Below are 11,341 nucleotides of genomic sequence, written 5' to 3'. Positions count from 1 at the left end.
AGGCCATAGTTACTCAGGTGAGCGCTGTGACCCTTAGGCCTCTTTTCATGTGGAAGAATACAAATTTAGAGCATTTTGGACTAAACGTTCTCACAATCTAGCTGTATAGTTTCAGGACCTTGGCGATGAACTTATTTAATGGACCACCTTCTTGTCAATATTATTCCCACACCCATCAAAAGCAACCGTCTCTAAAAGTTATAATATTTGACATTTGCAATTGAATTTCAAATTAGTTTTTCTGGAAACCAGATTGACACTCTTGCGGAAGTCAAGAATACATCTAAAGCATTGAGAAAAAATATGTGTTGATACAATCTATCCCACTGTTTTATTGCGTATATTTTGACGCATTTTTCTCAAACGTTGCAATTTTTGCGCAAGAAACGTCCGTAAACAAAACAATTAGAAGTTTGAATTCTGCAAGAAATCGGAATTGAAATCAAATCTGTAAAATTGTGATGGATGGACTTTTTTGTCTTGACTTCATTTCCAAGAAAATAATCATGGAATCGTTTCTGAGGTTTCGTCAAAGATCATCATGCCCATAAATTTATTTTTACAATAGCCCCAAAACTATGTGAGGTATAAAGTTAAAACTTTTATTGTTAATAAATTTTTCATTGATTAACAGATAAAAAGTATCACTTGATAAAAAAATGCTTGGAAAAAATATTATTTGAGAAAAATTCTTCTTTAAAATGCACATATTTTCAAAAAATACACCTAATCAATTCCGTTCTCTAAGTGAAAACCATCATTGCAAAAACAAAATATGTTGATCAATGAAGGGCAAGTTGGACTTGGACAGCCTCTGGAAAGTTGTTTTCCCTGTTTATTTTGTCCAAATGTTAAGACTTGAAAGTGAAAGTAAATTGCAAATGGCGGATTCTATAGGGGTCTTGTCTTTATACATACATGTCATGCTTTCAAAAACAGCCTTTCAGAGACCATTCACGTCCAACTTGCCCTTAAATGATAAACATATATTTAAATATTTCTGCATTGATGGTTTTCACAAAAAGGACAGAATAAAGCAGGTGATTTTTCTTTAAATATGCACATTTTCTGATACAAATTTTCTCAAAAAATTTCTTTTATAAAATGTTTGTTATCAAGTGATACTTTCTATCTATTAATCAATGATATATTTATGAACTATAAACGTTTTGACCACTCATAGTTTTGGAGCTATTGTGAAAATAATTTTTTGGACATTTTTACATTTGACGAAACCTTAAAGCATTGAACCTTTGATGTTAAATTTCATACGTTCAATTTAAGTTTAATCGCTGTGCTCTAGAATATGATTAGGAAATTGAACCGCTTTTCAAAGGAAACGATCGGAGATTCTGCAAATTCGGTGAAAGTTTCAAAGTCATGTAATATCAGTTTGTCACATCTTCAACAATAGTTTTGATATATATCTCCAGTGCCTTAAATTCTGCTCACCGGGAATTATTTTGAATTTTTCAAAAACAATGTCTGTAAAATATTAAAATATGTTTTAGAAGTCCTATATAAGTAATGAGCAATTTCAAGCTATGAAAGGGTCCAGATTTTTCCTGTTTTAAAAATCAAGTACTCAAAAAGAGGAGGCAAAGTTTAATTTTACTCTGTGCGGTTCAAAAATACATTGGGGTGGGGGTGGGGTTGCAAAGAACTTTTTTGTCTTTTCTCGCAAAATGTTTACAAGGGAAGATAGATCTGGTCGCTTACACGTTCCCTGACCTTTCTGTTGCTCTGCTGAAAACTTTTGGTAAAAAATGATTAACTAATTTAAGTAGGACATAGTATAAGGTTGTACCAACCGATCAAACAGTGAGTCACAATAAAGCGTTCTGGGACATTTAGTCCTTTCAACAAACACCACGAACATTTACATGTTCATGATATTAATGCTGGGTTATTAAACGGGATTATGACAAATTTTGAAATGTTAATATTTCAGTGGTTGCCATGGTGAAAATGATTCTGAGAAACCAAAGACAGTAACGAGTATACCAACACTGCGTGATTTTGAAGAAAAAAATTTTTTTTGATGAAAAATGTCCTAATTAATCTTACTAGTCCGAATGAATAGAAACTAAATTGGATTATAATTTCATGATCAACCGAGTGCAACTTTGACTCAGAGTGCAAAACAATCTCAAAACGTCAGGGGTCCTGAATCTAAACATAGCCATCCCACTACCACGTGTGGATTCTGGACCCATGTATTGGAGATGGATGCAAAATGACTACCAGTGACTGAATCTTGAAAATCGGCCAGTGGCGGATTTAAGGGGGGGGGGCGCACCCGGCGCGCGCCCCCCTAAAATTGTCAAAGTTAGCGTAAATCACAGTTTCGTCTAGAAAATGTAAATATTTCTCTTTGGTAGACCTCATTTTTACCCTACAAAATCTCTAGAATCCAGGAGCTTCCGGGGCGAAGCCCCCCTGGGCCCCCACCAGGTCTTTGCCCTGGACCTACTGGGGGCCTCAATTGCCTACTTTTGAAAATTCCATTAATCCATTAAATACAATGTATGTTCGTCAACAAATTAATATTTATGACTATTTATACAGTAATTAAATACATTACATGTTGGCTAACTGCTTGATTTAGTCATCTTCTTTTAGTGTTTTGGACCTGACATAGTTCTGTCAGAAAAATGCGAACACCATATTCACAAAGGTAAAACATAACGGATAATTACCGCGTCAAAATATAAATCATGCATGCAGTTTAAAAAGCTCATAATCCGTAATGATATGATGGCGTGTGTCAAGTATGAGTCACATTTAATAAAGAGCTCGCCAGATAAAATCAGAATGATCACACAAAATAAAATCCCCTTCTGCACATCTGGAGGGTTCAGTGTGCACGACACTGACCCTGATCCCCTCACCCCTCCCGCAATCGACCAAAATCATGGTGGCACACAGCCCTATTTCAATTGATGTTTTGAAATTACGTAAACGTTTCATTAAAAAGAGCAAGATCTCTCTCTGATATTTACCAAATCTACATACAAAAAGCGACGGGAAGTCCAGAAAGTTGCCGATTAAATATTCATGTCTAAAGATGTATTTGAGATTCAAAGCTTATCTGAAATGATTCTTCCGTTGTTTTGCGGTTGTTCAATTAAAAGTGACAAGTGTGCCCTACCCTAAGAGAGATGATGTACAACCAGCATATGCCGAACCTTATATTCCGAAACAATTGTCAAATTGTTTGTTATGTAAGGTGATTGTTCCTAATCCTTGATGGAATATGAAACTCAATGATTTTTTTTCTTTGACATGTGGATGGGGGTAAATTACTACAGGTATGTCCCCTAATCCGTATATTATTATACTAATTCAAGGTAACTTCTTTGTTATGACAAAACTTAACATTATGTAGGACCTTAATATATGTACATATACATGTATATAATCATCTTGCTTAGGAAAGAGGGGTTAAATATTTGTTTGTCCATTCTTGGAACTTTGGGGATACATAAAGGGTGCGATTTTAAAACAAATTATGCCAGGACCAATTCAGGAAGAAGATGCAGTTCATAAAGTATATATAAACTGCGTACTTTGTCTCAGTTTCTCTTGATACAGTTGTCCTAAATTAAGATCGTTGAGAAGATTTTGCGACTAAGCTGCAATTATAAATGGATCACTGTGGTAATTATTTCCTTTGAAGAATTTTTACCTATATTTGCATAATGAAGATAAATTAGACTTTCTGCATAAATTTGAGATAGATTCGTTTTCTTAAAGTGTGTGATGTTCGACTTAATGTGTATGCTTTTGACACTGTATAGTGTTGAAAAGTGACATACAATGTTGTTGGTATTTAATTATGCTCAGGCAACATTATTTCAAAGTTACTGTATTAATCTGAAGAAAATGGAACATGGTTTTAAAAAAAATCTTCTGGCGCCAACATGATCTGTTCTTTCCTAAGATCAGAGTACGAAATCACGTTACGGTCACTAATTAGTTTCGTAAACAAAACAAACAAGAACGGGAAACACATAAATGGTGGTAATCTATTTCTTATATAAGAGATCCTACCCTTGATCCTTTTCCGTTTGCCTTATAAAGGAGAGATTTCTTTCACATAACACCTATTTAAAAGTATCAACGATGAAATGATTTGGGTTATTGATATCAGGTTTAGAATAACATTTAATTCAATACCCATTTTGAAAGGCTCATTCGCCAAATCTTCTCATTCATTAATTGAAAAAGCTGTAAATCTCCCTTATGACTCATACCTGATCATGTTTTTCATTCAGACAGTATTTTATTTACCCAAAAAATACTGAGTCTTCGATACAGGTGGTCGTTTTATTTCTCAATCCGTTTGAACAATGTATCTACTGTGTGTCAGACTCATAACGAGGACAGAGCCCCGGATGAGACACTGAGCAGACGACAGACAGATCCGGCGACAGCAGACGAGATTGAAGAAGTAGGATAATATGCTTAGTGATATAAAACCATTCATCTGTTCTCAAATAATTATAGTAATTAAAGAGATAGAAGAGTGCAGATTTTACGTTTGAAAGGTCAAAAGAATTTATCAATGATACTAGCATTTCAAGTTCTACAATGACACTAAATAAGGGATGTTTTCTGTGTAATATATCAGTTGTGAAGAAAATAATACCCAATAAATCAGAAAAAAGTCTGTTTTCGTTGTAATATATAACTCAAGTGTGCAGGCTTGCAAGAATATCTTACTACCAAAAAAGGCATAAGATGTATAAAATTTCTTACATATGATTTTCTGGAAACATAAAACTACAATACGTAATACAGATTTTCATGCAACTGGCGTCTTGGGTGGACAATATTCCAAACCAATTTATATTACTCTTCCATTATAAATCTTAAACATCATAAAAATAAGAGATGTTTGTAAAACAATTATGCCCCCTCCCCCAAATAATTGGATTTTTTTTTAGTTCCAAGGGACATAACTCTGTCAAAAATCGCTCACTCCTATCCAAAACAATAATCGACCTCGATATTCTTTTGATAAATCTGTAAACTGAAGTTCATTTGAGTATGTGCAACCTCTGTAAAGGAAATAAATAGAGACTTCTAATAATTTGAAATTTTCTAAGTCCAAGGGACATACATGTAACTCTGTCCAAAATGGCTCTATCGTTAACAAAACAAAACTTGACCTAGATATTCTTAATATGATAAAGCTATCGTACATTTCATCATGTGCTACCTCTGCAAAGAAAATCATCGGAAACTGCAAATAATTGGAATTTTTATAAGTCCAAGGGACATAACTCTGTCCAAAATGACTCGATCGTAAACAAAACAGAACTTAACCTAGATATGTTTATGATAAATCCATATACCAAATTTCCTTTCAATATGAGCAACCTCTTCAAAGAAAATAAACGGAAACTTATTATGGACCGACAGACCGACCGACCGACAGACAATGTGTTTAAGACTTCCATTTTCGAAGGGGGGCATAATAATCAGGAAATGTCGTCATAAGACTACACGTAGCTATCTTTCACTTGATGTTATCAAATCCACAATGATGTTGCGCGTTATTATGGTGAAATGGAGAGGACGAAGACTTCGCAAATTCTTGTTCTTTGACAAAAATTTTGTCACTGTTTGACAGAATTTCAAAATTTTCTTCGTACATAAACTAGAAACTACTTCATGTCTGTCAATTATGATGTTGCATAGTTACATGTATATCAGTGTAAAAGATTCAGTGAAGGAAGAAATTTTGCATTTTTGACTGTGGTAGAAGTTTGCAAAGATTTCATCTTTAGAAGCGAGGTTCCAAATGTAGTCAGATGTTATATTTCTTAGTCCACTAATTCTGAGGGCAAAAAAGGACTTGTTGATCAATTACAATTATTGCACTAAGCACCATTTTGGGAAATTCAGCAGTTCATACGTAATAAAAACACAAGTTTGGATTCCAAAAACCTTGAAAAATAACGGTTTATTCTCATATGTTACAATCTGGCATCTTGATCTTTCTTATTCTAGAAATAAAGCTCAATAGAATCAAAGTACATATCATTTAAAGTGCAAATACAAAATCAGTGTATCAAATTTATGTCATACGTACTTTATTTCGTTACAAGGTGAGATATATTCTTTCAGAAAATAGAACCCAAAATATCAAAAAGATTTTATATAGCATTGCTCCCTCCAACGTTCTGACCTTGTCAGTCTGTAGTATAAGAATAGTAACAAAAACATCAAAGGGAATTAATGAGTTAGTTTTCTTGTACGAGCGGCCACCGCGACACCTATCACTGATTGAACAGCCAGCGAACCCGAGGACTACCGATGACAATTCGTGAGGGGTTTTTTTGAATAAAACCGCATGTTCTTGGGGTTTAATTTGGTTAATTAAGACAGTGATTAATGAATTTAAACCGAGGTCAAAACACCTTACGTTTTGCTAGATCTTGTATCGCAAGCTTCCGCACCTGTTTAGGGTTAACTTTACCTTAAAGGAATCAGTGTTATGGGTCACGGGCTCAAACAATGGAGACCTGATGCCGTGATCAGCAAATCTTTCATAATTTGTATTCATTGAGGATTTTTGATAATGATATTCAGTGTAATGCAAGATCGATGGCGTGATCATGACATGTGTAGATAATAATTAGGATAATAACGTACGTTCTTTTATTAAATAAATATCCTACATTTATGACATTGTCATTTTAATTGACAAAATCTTCGGATATTATAGCTTGATTTTTCGTTTATTGCATCATAGCTATTCAACTTTGTCTCTTTAATCGGTAAATGTCAAAAACATTTTTTTTAACCGGGAAAAGTTTCCGTGCATCCATTTCTGCTTTTGAAGTAAATTGGTAATAGATTTGCATTTGAAAACATCAAACCTGAGATTCTTAGAATCTATGGACTTGGACCTTAAACTTATAATTGGTGTTTGTCTATTAGTCATCCTGGACATTTTCAACATTTATATGTACAGTTTGGCGTTCAAATGCTTTGAAGTATTGCTAATTATGCCCCCGAATTGAAAGATCCCGGGTGTGTATTGTTTTTGTTCTCTCAGTCTGTCTGTCTGTTTGTCTAGCTGTTTGTATGTCTGTCTGTTGTCAACTTTAACCTAGCCCATAACTATTGAGTGGGTGGGGCTATGGTTTTCATATTTCACAGGTGTATTCCTTTTAAAAAGAACTATCCATGGGTACCACCAAATTTGACTTCTTGACCTTGACCTACTTTTAAAAAATACCACACTTTAAACTTTAACCTTGACCATAACTTTTGATCAGTTAGAAATAGGCCTTTCATTTTTCACAGGTGTATTCCTTGTAACAAGACCTTCCTTTGGGTACCAACACTTTTGACCTTGACCTTTAGAGTTTGACATGCATTTGAGAGATTTCAACCCTAGCCATAACCTGACATACGGGGGCATCAGTGTTTCACAAACGCATCTTAAAAACGCAATTTAAAAGAGGGTTCTACTTAAAACTAATGAGCAATTTTTAGTAACATGTACATAGATTTTATGACAAATAAAGCAGAGTCATCATAATGGCAAATATATACTAGTATGCGATAAATGTATAGCTGTTTTTTGTTAAACAAATGTGTTTTTCTATACGCAAATTTTCTGAAATTTTTCTGTAGATAAATATGACGAAAGAACACCTTTGGAGGCTGATGTATATTGCGTTTATTTTCAATAATAATATTTCTGAAGATAAAAAAAAACCCAGACATTATTTTTATATCTGAAAAGTAAACATCATTCAGAAATGCCCCCTTAATGCTTGTCAAACAGAAGTTAAAGGAGACTGCCTATTGAAATTCGTATATTTTATCCATAAATAAGAAATGTGGTTATCCTTCTACACAAAGGAGGGTGCTTTCCGTTTTCAATCGTACACTTCAGAAAATTAATATCTTCTTTTTTTTCAATCTGTCATTTTGACGGATTTTATTATTTTTCCTGTATTTGAACACCTGTGTAGTTTTTATGCATTTAAATATGGACAAATTACAAATGCCCTTTTGAAACAGATAAAATGCATTTGGATTCCTTGAAGTATTCACTTGATAAGTTGAATAATGAAACATTTCGCTTAAACAAATATAATTACTCAATTTTACATGTCGGTTAATTTATTTTTAATTATGAAATCCGCTGTTGAAGTATTTTTTTTAATTCAAGACATCTCTAAAAAAAGGATTTTTTTTTTTATCATTTTTTATTCTTTTTTTAAAGTTGCATAGCTTAAACAGAATTCGTGGGTCTGGGTGTGTGTAAATTGTTTTAATAAAATCAGATCAAAACTGCATGAAAATTATATCTTTGTAATAATTTCACAGTATTTTTTTTTCGGTAAACATAGGAACACCACAGTGTCACTCACCCAAATCAAAAATTGATGCACAAAATGTATATTTTAGCGCAATTTACTTTTGTAGAAGGTTTTTATTCAATCCGACTAAAACTTCATTTGAGTAACCTTTGAAAGAATTTAAAGTACTTTCTTGTAACTATGGCAACATATTAATTTGATTAGATTTTCTAAAACCGAAACACAGAATGGCATGTGTATCTTAAGGTGGTCAACTTGATACCCATTTATAAATACTGAATAATATGCTTCGAAAGAATATCAAGAAAATTCTTTTTAGTAAGCATATTGCAAGTTGCAGCACCGTTCAACAAGACATGCAGAACTTCATGTACTTGTATATGCGTCTTAGTGTTATCTAATTGTGCACCAAGTTATGATGAAATCTCGAAGCCCAGTGCCACACCAGAATGGGAGAGGATCGTACATTTTGGCCGTGGTTTGCGACGATGAGTGCCACAGGAGGAGTAGCCTTTTTGAAAACTGTTTTCCAGACAACAGGCAGATGGACAGATGACGGGTACATGTATACTATACTATCGCATAAGCTCTTTATATAGCTTACCTCCCTGACCTGTAGAGCTAAAACTGTACGGTATTTGGGAAGGAATTTGAAAATCATCTCATAAAACTACGAAAACCTAAACTCATTTCACCTATATCCTCTTCGTGCCCGCTGGCACACAAGGTCCAAATGCACTGCCTTCTCCTGCCCCTGTCTCTGGCTTCTACCCTCGCTAGTGCGGTGGTACAAATTCTGCTCTTTCCATCCTAATTAAGTACAAAAGAGGCCCAGGGGCCACAGCGCTCACCTGAGCACACCGGCTAGGAAAAAGCAAATATCAGAAATGAAAGTTTACTGAGTTTGGAGGGGGGCTTAAATTTTAACCCCCCAGGGGGTCATGATTTGAACAAACTAGAATCTACACTACCTGAGGATGATTTCATATAAATATCACTAATTATGGCTTTGAAGTACTTGAGAAGATTTTAAAAGATTTCCCTATATATTCTTGTGAAAAACTTTGATCTACCATTTTGGCCCCTACCTTCCCCGGGGGTCATGATTTGAACAAATTTGAATTTACACTACCTGAGAATGATTTCACATGAGTTTTATCTTTCCTGTCTCAATCACTTCTTGAGAAGAAGATTTTTAAAGATTTTTCCTATATATTCCTAGGTAAAACTTTGATCGATCACTTTGGCCCCACCCTACCGCCAGGGGCATGATATGAACAAACTTGAATCTACACTACCTGAGGATGATTCCACATGAGTTTCATCTTTCCTGGCCCAATAGTTCTTGAGAAGAAGATTTTTAAAGATTTTCCCAATATATTCCTATGTAAAACTTTGATCAGCCATTTTGGCCCCACCCTACCCCTGGGGGTCATAATAAAAAAAAAATTGAATCTACACTACCTGAGAATGATTTCACATGAGTTTTATCTTTCCTGTCTGAATGGTTCTTGAGAAGAAGATTTCTTAAGATTTTTTGTATATATTCCTATGTAAAACTTTGATCGGCCATTTTGGCCCCACGCTCTCCCGGGGGTCATGATTTTAACAAACTTGAATCTACACTACCTGAGGATGATTCCACATGAGTTTCATCTTTCCTGGCCCAGTGGTTCTTGAGAAGAAGATTTTTAAAGATTTTTCCTATATATTCCTATGTAAAATTATGATCGGCCATTTTGGCCCCACCCTACCCCCGGGGGTCATGATTTTAATAAACTTGAATCTACACTACCTGAGGATGATTCCACATGAGTTTCATCTTCCCTGGCCCAGTGGTTATTGAGAAGAAGATTTTTTTAAAATGCCATTCATTTTTCTCTAATTCATAATTATCTCCCCTTGGAAAAGGGCGTGGCCCTTCATTTGAACAAACTTGAATCCCCTTCACCCAAGGATACCTTGTGCCAAGTTTGGTTGAATTTGGCCCTGTGGTTCTTGAGAAGAAGATGAAAATGTGAAAAGTTTACAACAACGACGACGACGACTACGACAAGAACGACAGACAACAGACAAATTTTGATCAGAAAAGCTCACTTGAGCCTTCGGCTCAGGTGAGCTAACAAAGTCAATCAAAGTCCACTTCCTGAGAGTTATCTGTCGAGCTTCACGAAATTACCGCACGAAATCTCAATTCATGGGGGAAAAAATTGTGCTACGTAATGGATATCGGATATCTTTTAAGTTTAACTTATTCAATATAATGAAAAGCTCTCTTGGAAGAAGTTCCTTTATTTTGCATCTTCACTGAAGATGTCGTAACATTCTGTCCGCTTTTCAAAAATAGAGGAATTCAGTAATTTCTTTGTAGCATCTTTAAAATTAATTTTAATTAAATATTTCTTTCATTTAAGTGAAATATCTTACGAACACATGCTCTTATGCTTCTTAAAGACATATATACCAAATGACTATGTACATGTACTGCATGACAGTTGCTTTGTATTTGGCCGAGAATAATTTATTTTTCTTCCACAAGTTCATGTACTACTTGTATATTTAATTTTTCATTTCTCACATGCCTGTTTTGCAAACGCAGTTGTGAAATACAGATGTAGTGATATGCAGAAAATTGCAAGATTATATCATCGTTATTAAAATGACCTATTTTCTTGTGCGGAGTTATAAGTCCGTCAGGGTAAGCTGCAGAACTGTAGCTCTCTGCTTTATCTGTCCGAATTTTCTCAAGCAGAGAGTCACAGTTCTGCAGCTACGTCAGGGTTAAACATCTTTTGCGAATTATTAACCCACTTTGAAGAAACGGACAATTTGGAACTCTTCGGTCACTGCAATGCTAATGGAATTTCCCCTTCAAAGAAAACACGCCAGAAATATCCATGATGGGCATCATTTTATAAGAATATACTTTATGGCGAAATAATACAATGACTCGTAAATGTTTCATGTTTAACAAATGAATGCACAAGAGAATC

The sequence above is a fragment of the Saccostrea cucullata genome, unplaced genomic scaffold (assembly GCF_032062105.1).
Source record: "Saccostrea cucullata isolate Sc308-1 unplaced genomic scaffold, CSIRO_AGI_Scuc_v1 ctg130, whole genome shotgun sequence".
NCBI lineage: Eukaryota > Metazoa > Mollusca > Bivalvia > Ostreida > Ostreidae > Saccostrea > Saccostrea cuccullata.
This window is presented reverse-complemented; position numbering follows the sequence as displayed.